Source organism: Lagopus muta, chromosome 9 (assembly GCF_023343835.1).
Source record: "Lagopus muta isolate bLagMut1 chromosome 9, bLagMut1 primary, whole genome shotgun sequence".
Classification (NCBI taxonomy): Eukaryota; Metazoa; Chordata; class Aves; order Galliformes; family Phasianidae; genus Lagopus; species Lagopus muta.
The window spans coordinates 16505817-16521099 of record NC_064441.1 but is presented as its reverse complement, the minus strand read 5'-3'; positions in this window follow the sequence as shown (position 1 = coordinate 16521099).

The following is a 15283-nucleotide window of genomic DNA, read 5'->3' as shown; positions in this document are numbered from 1 at the left end:
CAAAGATATCTTAATTCACATTACATACCACTTAAACCCTAGTACACAGGACAAATCATTATGACTTTGTTCTACTGGGTAGCAATTTCAACTAAAGCTCATAGTCAAAAACACTATAAACAAATGCAGTTACTCAGTACAATCAAGGGATTATGACCTTATGATCAAACTACGTACAAACAGAAGTCTCTGTCACTGAATCTTTAGCTAGTGCCACTTCTTTGTATTGAGATAACTTTATGGTCACAGAAAAGTTGATCTTTATGCAATCCTTTCTCCACTGGTCCAGTGAACTGAACCTATCTTCTGGAGCCTGTAATTATGGGTTCCAGTGCTTTTCATTCTCAGGCCAATGTCCTCCAATTCTCATTCTCTCCAATGTCCTCAGAGACTATCAGGCTCTGGTTCTGCACCAGTGCTTCTCAAAACCTTTAGGAAACATTGAAATTATGGCCAAATCCAAAAGAAATGACTAATGTGGATCAGAGGTCAACAGTGCTAGGCTTACACAACTGAATTCTTACAGTTCTTTGGTTTGATGCCACTAGGAACAGACAAGCATCCTCAATGTAGAAAAACTGTGGAATTCAAGACATTTTTTATTTGCTCATGTAACACCCACATACATAAACAGCAAACATATTTCTGACATTTCAAGACCAAATCATTGAACTCTGGATGTTTTCTGGAAATTGAAATTGACTCCTCCTTTTGTTTCCAAAGTTTCCAAAGGCATGTAAGACCATTTCTCTACACCTAAGTCTTGACTGCAAACTGCCCAGCAGGTCACCTTGATTGCCACTGCTCAGATTTGATGTCTTTTGATGTCTTTTTAACTACCACAGTTGGCCAATTCTAATTTCATTAACAGAAGTGCAAAGAGAGACTGCATTTAAGAGCTACACTATATCTGTTCTGATTTACACAGGCGTGAGATTTAAGGAATGATCTTTCACATTGTTGAGCTACAGGACTCCTCATGTTAGCTCTCTAGATAAAAAAAAAATACCATGGTTTCACTGAATGAAAATACATCAGTCAGTGAACATGTTCTTACACCTCGCCACTGCTCAACATAAGAAAACAAATCACATTTGTGCAATGTTTCTGATTCACCTCATACCAGTAATATTAACATGGAGCTACAAAGCACTATATTTTGTAGAGGGGTATTAGAAAAAGCAAGAAGCCTTTGGATAACTTTTTAGTTAAGTACTTTGCTCAGTGACAGGTGCTTTTGCAATTACCCCTTCTCCTGACCTTATGGGCTACCACAGTATGTATCAGAGATCTCTGATACTATCACACCTAATGTGTTTGGACAAGTCTAGCATGTGTGCAAATTAATAAGAATAGCTTATTTTATTCTTCTTTTTGTTTTGCAAGGGTTGCTTTGCATTTGTACAACCTGCACATCTGCTTACCTGCTTTAACTAATGATAATGGATCTAGCAGAATGCAAAGAACATGACATGGTCTCAAGTGCTTTTTTCTTTTTTTTTTCTTTTTTTTTTTTAATGGGAGAATCTATTTCCTTTACTGAAAGGTAGAAGCCTAAACCAGCTTCTTAAAATAGAGAATAGATTTCTTATGAATTTTTCTTCAGATACTGAAGGAAACCTGAATGCAACACAGGAAAGAAACTGGGAGTTGCAAAGAGCACTGCAAGTAATCCTTTGCAATATACACAGTTAAACTGTGAGAAGAGAATTTCTGATTTATGTGTACTTTTGCCTCTAGTATTAAAAAATAAAATAAACAGCAAATATTAAACACCTCATGGTAACAGTTGCCTGGTATACTTCATTATGACATTTACCTCTGTAAGAAGGGCACATCTTGACTTCATTTTGTCTTCTAACATTGCCTTTCTCTTCTAAAGTAGTCTTTAAACATTTTTTTACCAAAACTATACAAAGCAAAAAAGGAAAAGCTGTAGTAATGCACTGCTGAATAAAAAAACAAACATAAAACATTCAAATACTTCTGCTATCCTGTTTCAATGAATAGATGAATGCCTCTGTTAATAGAAGTTACCACAGAACATCTTTTTGTGAGTCACTGTGTATCAGTGACCAAATGTCACAAAATAGACCTGCCTCTGGCTGCCAACATATTGTGTATTCTTTCTCCATGAAGAACAAATTCCCTCTCTTTTCACCCTAGCACAAAACAACTGATACTCAGCAGCATAGCGGCATCAAATACAAATGCTGTGTGATAATGAATATAGATAAAGCAGAATCTCCACAGAAAAGCAATATTACAAGTGCAGCTGTGATGCTGCTCATCAGCTGTATGTTCAGAAGTATTGCAGAACTTCTACTGTGATCCTGGAAGCTGCCAAGACTTTTGCTGGGGATTCAACACCACTCAGTTTTGACACTGAGAACAGAAACATTATTTTGATGTCTTTCCACATTTTTGGTAACGATTCTCTACAAAGCCTGACACAGAAGCTGTATGACATGCTCAACAAAGTAATAGAATTTTCCACATACTTGTGTGACTTCCTGTTAAATTTTACATATATGTTAAATCTTTACACATCTTGAGCAGTTACTCCTACAAAGCACCTTTTTCCTGCTCTCTATCCAGAACAGCAACATCTAATGTCTTAAAAATGAAAAAGAAAAAAGTCATAATTCATTTCCTTTGCTTTCCTTTGGGAAAAGAGATTGCTCATGTTCAGCTCTGTCTACGAGCTAATGCTAGACTTCAAACCACTCTCATACCAATTTTAAGGTTTATGATTTCTAGATTAGTAAATTATCTAGTAAGGCCTTGTAGTAGATTTAATTGTGTTAATTTTAGTTAAATTATAGGGTATGTTAATCCTGTGAAGAACTCTGTTGTGCAAACCACGATGTAAAGATGCTATTAAGTTTTTAAGAGCCTATTCCAAACTTTGCTATGCTTATGAATCAGCAAGTATTCCTGCACAGCACTGAGTACCAAGATCTACATTGCATGAAGATGGTGAGCGTATGCACATCCTTGCAGACAGGAAAGTTCATTATTACTCTATTGGTGTATATTAATTTAATAAAAAGATCACTTTGAAATTCCCAAGATTCCAATTCTCAACTACATAGATCTCTTGCTGTAACTGGAATTACTGGAGGAACACTGCATTTTTTCCATCAGATGAAACAGTGAGTATTGACTTTTAATAAGCTGTTGAATATTTCAGCACTTCTGAAATATGAACTCGACAGCTTATAGGATCAGTGCTCCGGTTTGCAATTTGCTTTCAGATACAAAGGGATTGTTCTAATATGTTTGGTATTACTGTCAGCTAATCCTTTTCTGATTTCTGTGAGTATGTCACAAGAAAGTGAAATAAAACTATGGGATGCTGTTTTATGAGCAATGCAATAATAAATTCCCAAATAAGGCTTTTCTTAAAACCAATTTAGCCTTCAAATAGCAGCTTGAGGAATGCTCTCTGAAATCTAACCTACAATGACTCAAGACCCAATTTTCCCAGGAAAAGGTTTGAATCAGTGTATCAGTATTAAACCTTTAGGCTAGGATTCAGAATGTACTTACTCTTTTTACGATGTATAGGATATTTTTAGCTTAGTGCATTAATAGGACAACATAATAAAGGAGGATTGTGACCCTTGTTCACGATTTTGCTCAAAATTTATAGGATGTTTGCAAAAGAGCATTTTGATTTCTTAATTCCTACAAATAAAGGAAAAACATGAGGTCCACTTTGGATTTTATTTAGCTTAATAATTATAATAAGGATAATATCCAAAATAATGGCTTAAATTTAGGAGCCCAAAATGTTGTTCAAGTCTCAAAATAAACTTTGCGTTTTGTGAAACATCTGCACACCCAATAAAAAAAGTCAATGGTGCAACAAAAACTTAAAACTGAAGTTTTATTTTAAAAGTGAGAAAGAACTGTTCTTAGTTTACTTTGTTAACATCGCTGGTTGACGTCCAGCAACACGCCAGAGGACACGGCCAGCAGTGCTTTGGTAGGGGCACCCAGATTAGTGTGCAACTCATGCTGCTGTCTCATACATCTATTAGACTGAGGGTACTGGAAATTTCAGAGTCATGGTTTTTGAACTGTACCCTCTAACTGAAAGAAATCAATTCAGAAAATAAGGGAGATGTCTTGCAAAATGAAATTCTCAAGACCAAAATAAGTGCATTCTGAACAAGTCAAACTCTTTAATTCTAGGTTAGATTGCTCATGCTTCACCTGACTGTAGGAAATTTGAAAACACCGAAACACGTAATGAAATAGAAAAATATTTCGCCAAAACAGACCTTGCTCAGAGGTCACATCTTACTGTGCTTCAGTAAATCTTGGACAAATGACAGGTTTTCTGATGAAAACAATTTAAGCTGGAAAATTTCTACCTAGGTCCAGTGAGCTGCTGCTTCTTTCCACCTTTGTTTGGCAGAATGAGCACCAGATAATACCTATAATTTGGCCTTCTAGACATTCATGTGCCACACAGCATTTACTATGTTTTGTTGCTTATAATAGCCAAAGTATAACTCTTTAGGATTTGGATAAATCATTTGGCCTTTCTTTCTCAGAGTTATGAAACTTCTCCCTGGATTGATAACTTCAGGACTTGAGGGAATGGACAGACATGAGTGGCAACAGCAGCAATTGGTGCTCAGTATTAGTGGAAAAATAAGGCTCAGGGAAGCCATAAAACACAAATAAATATCTGGCATAAAGAGACAACACAATATAGAAGATGAAAGTGATTTCTTAGTGAAATGGATCTTGAAGCATGAGCCTGGTACTAAGGCACAGTATTTGGTAAGGAGAGGAAATTAAATTTTACTTTTAAATTTTAGTCCACGCATCTTAAAAAAAAAAAAACAAAAAACTCTGCAGATAAAACAGGCATCAGCCGTTACAAAACATGGAACTAGATGGGCTTTTAAACAACAGGCTTTCACAGACCCATATTTTAATGTGGCATGTCCTGGGATAATACAGCATATCAGTGGTTCTCAGATTCTTTCACAGCACAGATCACCTTTTAAGCAAAACTGCCTAAACTGGCTTGGACCCCTCACCCTTGCAGTGACATTCGTAACCAAAGCTGCACACACCCTACCAGCAATCAAGCTACGAGCGCACATGCACATACACACGTAAAACACTGGTCAGCAATAAAAGAAACTTACTCTTTTACCTTGTGAGTACAGGAATTTTCTTGGGACTCCTGCTTTAGGTTTCCAAAGCTTTTGCCAGCAAAAACAGCAGTATCATCCCCATGGTGCAGATGCCATCTGTGGGAGAAGTAAGTGTCTCAGGACACCGGTGGCGTCCTGTAATCACTGAAGGGCGCCTGCAGCTCCTGGGATGGAGCAGAGCAGCAGTTAGAACAGTGCTCCTGAACCTCACACCTGAGCCCCAGCTCAGCAACAGGCTGAGAACCGCTGGAACTCTGTGACTCATTGACCAGAAGGAGCCTAATTTCTGACAGTAAAAGTATATTCTGTTCTTCCTGGGTTTTAAACATGTAATTCAATGTAGTAATTAATTAATTCTTTAAGTAATTGATTACCAACTGCTAAGGATTTATTGTAATGCTGTATGTGGATGTAATAAAATTACTTAAGGGTTTCAGAAAATTCTTCAAGAAAGCAATTATTAGTAGTTGTAGTCAAAATTATTTGTTATATTAATTACCTGTAATCTCTGCCTAGACATAATTAGACAAAGTAATCTTACAGTGGTGCAACATAATTATGTCACTAATGAGAAAAATAACACATTATTTTACATAAATTTGTCATATGTTTAAGAGCTTGCTAATTAAAGAACAAAGCAAGGAATTAAAGAGCAAGCACCCACAAAGTTTGGGGATAAGTTCACACAGCAGTAGCGTATTAAGGCAGGTCTTAAAACCTATTACTCCTTGTTAACTACTTAGAAATATGAACTGAACTTCTGCTCTCAGTAAAATTTGGTTTCAAATCTCAGTTTGTAGCTTTTCAGTAGATCTGGACTCCTGTGCAAATTTCACTCAGTCAAATTCTTTGGGAATGTCTCTTTCAGGCATAGCCACTAAATCCAATAGGAATGATCCAATGGAAAAAAAAATCACTATTTTATATTTGCAATTGACAATTTTTTTATTTTTACACTAGCATTAATGTCAGTCAGACCCATTTCAGCACAATGTCAGCACGGGTTATTAATAATCCAACATTTGAGATATGCCACCAAAGTTTATTTGCACACAGTCCTTTTTATCTGTACCTTTTAGTAAGGTCCAAGCACATGCTTGACAACAAAGGAATTTCTGAACTGGAGCACAAATTAATAAGGAAAAGGTAATAATCATAAAATATTAACTAGTTATACAGAATGTTTCTCTTTGAAAAAACCAAAAAAGTAACTTCTTGCTTTTCTTTTCTTTTTTTTTTTTTTTTTAAATAACAGAATGTGATCATAGATCATGGGAGAAAATGTTTTTTACTGAAAACTTTTAACAACTCTATTTTTGGGTGGAATGGTGAAGGGGAGAGAGAGTGGAACACATTTTCAAATTAGATATTATTCCAGTAGTGAATGAAAATATTTCTGACAAGTGCTTTTAGATAGCTACATCTTTATTTATGTATCAGAACTATAAACATATTTAAATAGTTGTATATGGCTTAGACAAAAGCTATGCTTTTGGTCTTCTTGTGTGCTTTTTCAATATATGGCATGTCATGATTCCACAGCGTACCATAAGTAATCCAGATAATTTAATAAGCACGAACTAAACCACAGTAGAGAGATCAGTTAGATTTTTATTTACCACCTGTAGTGGTACTAGTTGGATGAGAAGTCACTGACAAGAATTATGAAATAGAAAACCAACATATTTCTAAGGAACTGGCTTTTATTTGTATCATGTATTACTGCAATTACTCGCCAGGGTGTTCAGACAGATGCTGTAGCTTTTCTGCTGAGGAATGCAACAATAACCCATGAATACTCAGAGTTTATGTCAGTAGCTCTCACTCGCTATTTCCACATTGGATGTTAAGGCAATCCCCAAGGCAGGCTGTACAGGAAGGAAAAAATGGTTCCTGTGCATCTGCAAGCATCTCGTCTAAATAAAGGCCAGCTCTTTCTGCAGTCATTGGCTTGCAGTGGAAGGATGCAAATTAGCTTTTGTGCAGAGTGAGGTGCATCGCTTCACTGATGAAATTACTCTCATGGCTTTACTCTGTAAAATGTTTTAGTACGTTTTCAAAGGGCTGGTACATATAGAAGATTGCAATGTAATTTCCCTTTTCCCAAAACCTTTGTTTATGATAAATACTTTCTGTGACTACTAAACCAGCTGGTAGACCTATAAATAAGAAGTAATGTAGGTAATTAAATTTTAGGAGGATGCCACCTGCAAAGTTCTTCCTAAATAGCTGAATTTCTAGAATGCATTATATCTTCCTGCTCTGTTTGTTCAAAAAATCAGAACCCTGCACATACTTGGCTTGCCTCCTTCAAGCTACTCACAGCAGTAGCACTCATTAGAGACCTAACCTACTTTTTTTTACTAGAATCTGAGGCAAAATTCTCATTCATATAATCAGAAGTCTGAAAATAATATTCGCTTCTCTCTTAAAAAAAATGAACAACACTACAATTGTTTCCAGTTTTTAAGTACCTTATAGCTCTCAAACCTCATTTTTGTAAGTGATTTCTATTGGAAACAAGTATTTAAAGCTACTTTTAAATGATAACTTACTGTTAAAATGCAATGCATCTATTGTGTGTTTGAGGTCTTGATTTTGACCCCACACATTTGGTGCTAATGACAAATCCCTTTTAAATGAAGTTTTAAAATAAAGCAAACCTCATTAGGCTTTTTTATCACCTTCTTTTTACATTGCATCAAAATCTTTACTGTCTTGGATAAGACTTGGTAAGTCTTACGCAAATTAAAAATGCCATATTAAAAATGTACTTTTAATCCCAAGGCATGCATTGCACCATAATTTATTGTGGTAACATTGTAGGAATGAACGGCACTGATGATGTAACACTGTATTTCAACATGTTTTACAGCACCACAATGTTATTCTAAAGATTGTACCATAGTTGGAGCAAATATTACCAAATTTGAGACAGATTTATTTTGTTTGTTGATCTGTTTGAGCCAGGAAACAGAGGATCTATGTGGGAAATCTTACTAGCATTACTGAGCACTAATTGCTTACCTCCACTGCGTACTAGAAGTCTGGCTGTCTTGTACATTAGCACCTTTTCAGGTTTGATTCGGGCCAAGACCATCCCTCTGTAAAAGGAGGAACCAAAGCAGGAAAGCACTTCAGTCCTTTACAAATTCTTCCCTCTGCATCTACAGCTCTTTAGAAATCGTCTGCTGACACTCATTTGGAAATGGAAACTTGGGCCAAATCTCACACAGTATTTTAGGAGACATTGAGCTGTTCTGAATGACTAAGGGCAAACACTGCAGGGCAGGGCAGAGCAGCACCCAGCCTCTGTCTCTCATTCCAGATGCAGAGAGCAAGGAGGCTGCATAAAGGACTAGGGAACTGAAGAACCTCATTTTGCCATATTGTCATAAGATCACGGTTTATTTTCACCAAAGATAATGTCAGGTTAGGGACAAAGAAGTTACTGTGACTAGTGAAATCTGTATGTCTGTTGGAAAAAAAAATGCAGACCAGACTCATTTGGTGAGATGTTGAGCTGCAGGAACAACTGGTCACCACTTTCCTTGTTTCTGACAGTCACAGACACTCTGTAATGTTGAGGAAAACCACTGATAATATTTTCAGCAGAATGCAAAACAGGAGATAAGAACTCACACTTCCAAAAGTAGATTCTTACATCAGCAGCCCAGTTCTGGACTCTATGCTCTGGCTTGTGAGGTTTCCAAGAAGCATCTGAATTTCTAACCTGCCTGTCAGTATCTCTAATGAAGAAATCCTGTTTTCACTTATACTAGTGTATTCCCACTGAGTTCAGCAGACTTTCTCTGGAATAGCTGACTTTCACATAATATTACATTACACACAGAATGGCCGTATCTGGTCCTATGCACTCTTGCCATTCAGATTATAAAATAAAGGCTTAACTGCTTCCATTTCTAGTGTCTTGGTCATTTATAACTAAAATAACAGAAAATAATATATTTTAAACATAGCCCCCTGAAAACTTGATCTGTGATTAGATGGAGTATCTTTTACCTTGTGCACTGGCCAGAACCTCCAAACCAAGCAGCTGACGATGATGGTGAGCAGAAGCTGGGCAGTATTTCTTCACTGTGAGTTAAATGTTCCAGCGCTTCAGAGAACCCTGGGGCAACAAAAAAGGGAATAAGTAAGGGAAACTGTTTCAGTTTTTTCTCTTTGGAACCTGCTTTGCTGTAATTTTGAGACAAAGACTAAAGCACAGGTAATTGATCATAATGAAAAAAATGCATTAATGAAAGTAATTGACAAAAGCCAGTCCACCTGTCAAAGAAGAGAAACCTTGAAAAGAAACGGCAGGCTTTTGAAGGTCAGGGCTCAGTGTGGTGTAATCCCTACCATCTGCGTTCAGGCTGGTGCTATTCTCAGACTGTCATATGCACTCTCTTCTTTGAAAATAATAGACAAGGGAAAAAAAACCGAACCCAACAGGGAGCCTAAATGTAGCTAGCTTTATAGAAAATGAAAAAGCACCACTGTATAAACTTTCAATGACCCTTAATTTTCCTTCCCCTTGACCTACACACATCCACAATCTGTCTCAGGACTGCCCAGGCACTGGGAATGAAAATAATTCAGTACCAACAAAATGTAACAGTGTAACAGCAAGTTGGAATAGTAGGCAACCCTACCCAATGCAATCAGCCAGGCATGGTATTGCCCTGCACACACACTGAAGTGATTAAGTGTTACCCTTTCCTCCAGCTTTGGAAAGATGGGCCTTGAACTTGCAAAAAGCTGTGGGCTCCTGTGCCCATGCCAGAATTCCAGCCCTCAAAAGACCTGCTCAAGATCCACCCAAAGCTGCAAGATGTGTTCAAGATGTCCTGGTCATTAAAGCTGTGTTTCTGGCTGTTTTCAGAGAGCACAGAGAAGCCTGACACGCTTGCCTGTAAGGTCCTATGGGACTGAGTAACGTGTGCCTTCATGTCCTAAGCACACATAGCTCTATTAGACCTCAGCTTGGAAATTGCCAACAAGCTCCCAGCCCATACATACATGGCTGAGGCAGGCATCCCTGATACCCAGCACAATAGTAGCTACAGCTTAGAGTGGGAAAAGCTGGCATCAGTTTTCTGACCACTGACCACCAAGTAACAGAGCAATTAGCCTTCTTAATACATGCTCTTTCATGTTGCTTGCACATCTTAGAAAGCATGAATGAAAATCTTCTTCACCTACGAAATACTGTAGCTTGCTGATCAGGTCACTCTGTGTGGTCTTGGAGTTCAAATCCCTCAGGCAGAAAAGGAAATTGAATTCAGCTTTCCCACACTTTGACAGGATAAATTAATCACTGAGTTATTACATTAAATAAGGGCATTAGCTCCTCCATGGCAGTTGTGCTTTGAAGGAAAAGTATCTGAAATCCAGCAAGAAAAGTTGTCACTTGAATGGGAATCCCAGGTGTAAGAAGGTGTCCTCCCAGCACACAAACACTGAAGTCCTGGTGTGGGGCAACACTTAAGACACAGTCGTGTTCTTAGCATGTCATGTCAAAAGCAGAGGCAACTGCATACTTTTTGGTTCTCATTCCTCTGCTTTCAGACATCCACACACATCCTCAGGGAGTCTGTTCTGGAATTTGTTCCTTCCAGAAGGTGGCCAAGTATCTGAAATTTCTGTGTTCCAGCTTTGGTCTCAAAAAGCCCCTTTAGGTCCCTCTGATGCTTTGGCGATTTATTTCAAACAAGAAACTCAATCTGAAAGCTTTTCACAGCCATTACAAAATACAGTGGAGACATGGAGTCACTACCTATCTTGGAGATTGTTTTAGAGAGGAAAACTTTTTAATGAAGAAGGTTCGTCTATTAGAATAATGACAAAGAAACACACAGAGCTCTTTATTCCACAGTGCTAGACCTAGGGAACTGCAGAGCACAACCACACAGATCCCCAGAAGTCGTGTTACATACGCTATGCAGGAAATGGTATGTATAAAAGCTTACTTTTTCTATTATTCTGAAGTCATAAAAACTTGGATAGTATATCTAAACAGCAGGTATAACTAGTATATATACATTATATATATTACTTGCTCCTAAACAATTACATTAAAACTTCTGCCTCCATGCACAAACCAGAACACGCCACATAAAACATCCCTCTGTTAAGTGTAGATTCCTGGGAAAACAACCCCAATAAAAATAACACATAAAAAATAACAGTGCCTCACAAATGTCTAATTAAAAAGGGTCTCCACCTCTTTGGAAGAAACACATTTTATTTACCCTAATTAAGGTGACCTAACCACTGTATTTCACCCTGCCCTGCCTGAATGTCATCAGTATCATCCATGAAAAGAAAATACAAGAGGAGAAGAACCATTCTCTTTCTCTGAATTGTAAATGCCTATCTTTCAAGACACACAGTCACTTTCAAGCATATGCTTCAATTAATAACTCCAAAGACAAACTGTTGACATTATACTGAGTACAAGTTTAGGCGTAACTAGACTAAATGGAGAAATTCAGAATGGGACCTAAAGCTTAAGATGCTCCCAGGGAGGCTTCACTAATAACTTTTGCTCGTTAGCCACACTGACTCAAAATAAACATTTATTTAGTTATTTTTTGAACCACAACCTGAAGGCATACCCTCTGCTAATAGAGTAAGATGCTAATGAAACCTCTTGCTCAATGTAAAGCAGCACTTCTTTCTCTCATTTGCAGTAACTGCATTTTCCTCTTTTGTACCATTTATCTTTTTCTCAGTTGCATGTCTCATTATGTGGTTTGCTTGTACTGACGCCACACACATGGGGTAAGACAAAATCAGGGAATCTGAAGCTGCACAAACACATAGGAACACAACTGAAGCACAAATCACAGCTGCTTCTTTGGACAGCTGTGGAGGACCTCATCCTTATCCAAAGCAATGCCAGCTAATGTCACTTCAGGCAAACTGAGAAGTTGGTCTGAAGACAGGCAAAAAATCTATTACTATAAATTAAGATGAAATAATTAAAACTTCTAAAACATTACATATGTTCAGGCTGACTGCTAGTACTAAGAGGAAGGAAAATTAAAAGAAAAGACTATTACTCAAAAGTAAAATTGAAACCTAAAATTGAACAAAAGGAAATGCAATGAAGCCTAAGTATCCAGCCAGTGTGATGTCCAACACACCTGTGGCAAAAAGAAAAAAAGGAGAGATAGAAAGAAACGGCGAAAGAAAATCAAAAACAAACAAACAAACAAAAAACCCTTTATCAAAATACATAAAAATATATTCTTCTATTATGGACAGCAAAAGTCCCTAATATCCATATGCCTAGAACTTGACATTTTATACACTGCTTATCTTGTGGAGAGCCTGAAAAAAATAAAGCATGAAAGAAGGAAAGACTTTCACATGGGAAATGTCCCTATGAAGAAAGAGCAGAAGAAGACAATCAGAAGAGAAGCTCCTAAGACCATAAGCATTTTCACTTGTGAAGAACCTTGTCATCCTTTAGGAAGAAAACATGACATTGGCCAGGAATGGCATTCCCAGCTCACAATTCTAAGCATAAGGTCAGCATAAACTTTCTCTTTTTATCCTCAGAAACATATTTTTTCTCGTACAAGAAACATCAGATCTAGGTAACATGCAATAGGTGCAGCATTTCTAAACTACAGCACTACTGATATGCTACTGGCGTGACCTCTTACATTTTAATTAAGTTTACAGAAAATAAAAAACTGTGTTTTTTCCTTTCTTCTTTTATTTTTTAAACTAAAATATCTGACAAAGGAGCCAACATTTCAAGGGGCAGCAATCATCCTACACCATGTGTGCACGGAAAGGAGATGGTCTGAAGTATCACTTCTACATTTCAATTTATCACTTATGGTTTGGCTTTTTTGTTAAAGCCACTGGAGAGCAGGCAGGAGTCACAAGACAAGGCACTTGCCAAGGAGCACTGCACAGCCCCATGCTTGGGCTGACAAGTTGGCAGTGGATATCTTTCATTCAGTACATCTCTATATACTGCACACCAAAAATGCCTGGGGAGCCTTGGTAATGAATACATCAACTTTTACCCTGCTCTGTAAAAACAGCTATAAGGAAATGATTTCTGTGCTACAGAGGGGGTACACAGACTAAAAAGAAAACACAACACTTGCCAGAAAAATAAATGCCCTGCTCCATCAGAGAGATGAAGGAGAAAGATAAAGTGCTCTGTTTAGGCCACACCATCTGAATTTAAGTAGACTATAAACCCTTCCCCTTCTGACCAGGGGTGCAAACATCATCAGTACAGGTACAACAGTATCTAGTCTCCCATGTGATGCTGCTCACCATTCAAGTGGAACTGATTGAGGAATTTGTTTCATTTAAATAGAAAAGCCAGGAGAAACAAAGAAAAAAAGAAGAGGCATGTGATATGCTTTTACTAGCCACACTAAAAAGTAATAGCTATATACTTGATTTATAAAATGCAGCATACAACAATAAAGAATATTATAGGAAATCTCAGATAGGAATGGCTCTTCTTTTATTTTCCTAATAACAGAAGTGAACAGAAAAGATCCAGTAAAGAAACAAGATGAAGAGAGGGGAGGGGAGGGGAGGGGAGGGGAGGGAAGGGGAGGGGAGGGGAGGGGAGGGGAGGGGAGGGGAGGGGAGGGGAGGGGAGGGGAGGGGAATCAAAAGCTTTCCCAAGGCACTAAGGTGTGTCTATTTCTGGTATTTAGACTTTGCTGATATGGTCAATATACACGCTGAGAAACATAAGATATATACAGTACTTTCTGACTTCTGCATACACATTAACCATTACTGATTTCATAGTGGCAAACCAAAGTTTGGCACTTTTCCTGGAAACACAGGCAAACAGGCTCTGTAAGGAACCACTGCTGCTCCCAGAGAAATTCTGGTTTAGGTTGGTGCTTCTATCTGATGGCAAGGACAGCAGTGCCTGGGCAGCTGAGTTTTGATTGAAATATCTTTCTGAACTACTTTCATCAGCTAGAATCCTTGTACAATAGAAACAGCAGAAGTGTCTGAGACGTGGAATTATGCATCCCACTGGCTGGGCTGGATGAGCTGCGCCATTGTACATATTTATGGACATGAGTTGAACCCTCAGGGTAAAAGTGAACAAAGAATAGACTGTTGTTTTTTTTTCCTAAAGCATCTGGGTGTAAGCCTTATTTTGCCAGCAACCATAGTGTTTATGGGCATGTTTTACTGGAAACCTGCTGCTTCTCACAACGTTTCCTGAGCGACTGTCTTAGTAAAACTGCATCTGGAAATGACAAGCACAGAGCTGTAAATCTGAAAAGCAGTGTGCAGCCCTAATAGCTAGCAGCCACGGCAGGGCTGTGAACACTGGAAAGATTTACAAAGACAAAAGCAGAGCAATGAATTTGTTTCTGAGTGCTCTGTGATCACATTACACCTCTTCCTCTTCAAAGATAACCTGTAGACATAGAAGTGGCTGTAACTGCTCTTTGAGTTAATGCTGTTGTAGGTAGGTAACCTGTAATTGCTTACCTGCCTGAGGCAACCCAAATTTCTGCCCTGCACCCACTTGCTAAAGAAATGGCCAAATGGGCAATATATCCTTTTTTCCTTTTCACCTGAATTAGATCAATAACAAGGTCAAAGCCATGAAAACGAACCAACTTCAAATAATTGTTGTTGCTCTGATGCATACCATTTTGTGTAAAGCAGAAGTACTCATAAAAAGGTTATCACCTCAAAACAGTCACACAAAGGGCTCAGGACATCTTGATCAAGGTATGTACTTTTCATTATCTTGTCCCTTAAGCTGTGAAGTCCTGAAGCTACTCTGGATTCCGTGTAGATCGCTCCAAAAGTACATAAATCTCTAGATACTACAGAGTGCAGTTGCAAGGAGATGGTGACAGGAGGGGAGCAATGGTCACAGCCACATCACAGTAATACAGACTGGGATAGCAAAGGGAGATCACTCCATTAGGCCAGTCAGCATGCATCAGGGAGAACTGGGGATCAGAGCCAAGGTTTCGGAGTGTGAACAATACCATAAATTGCTTGGAGTGAGGAAGTTTCTGGATAACAAGCTATCCATGTAAAACAAACAAACAAACAAAAACCTTAAGTATCAA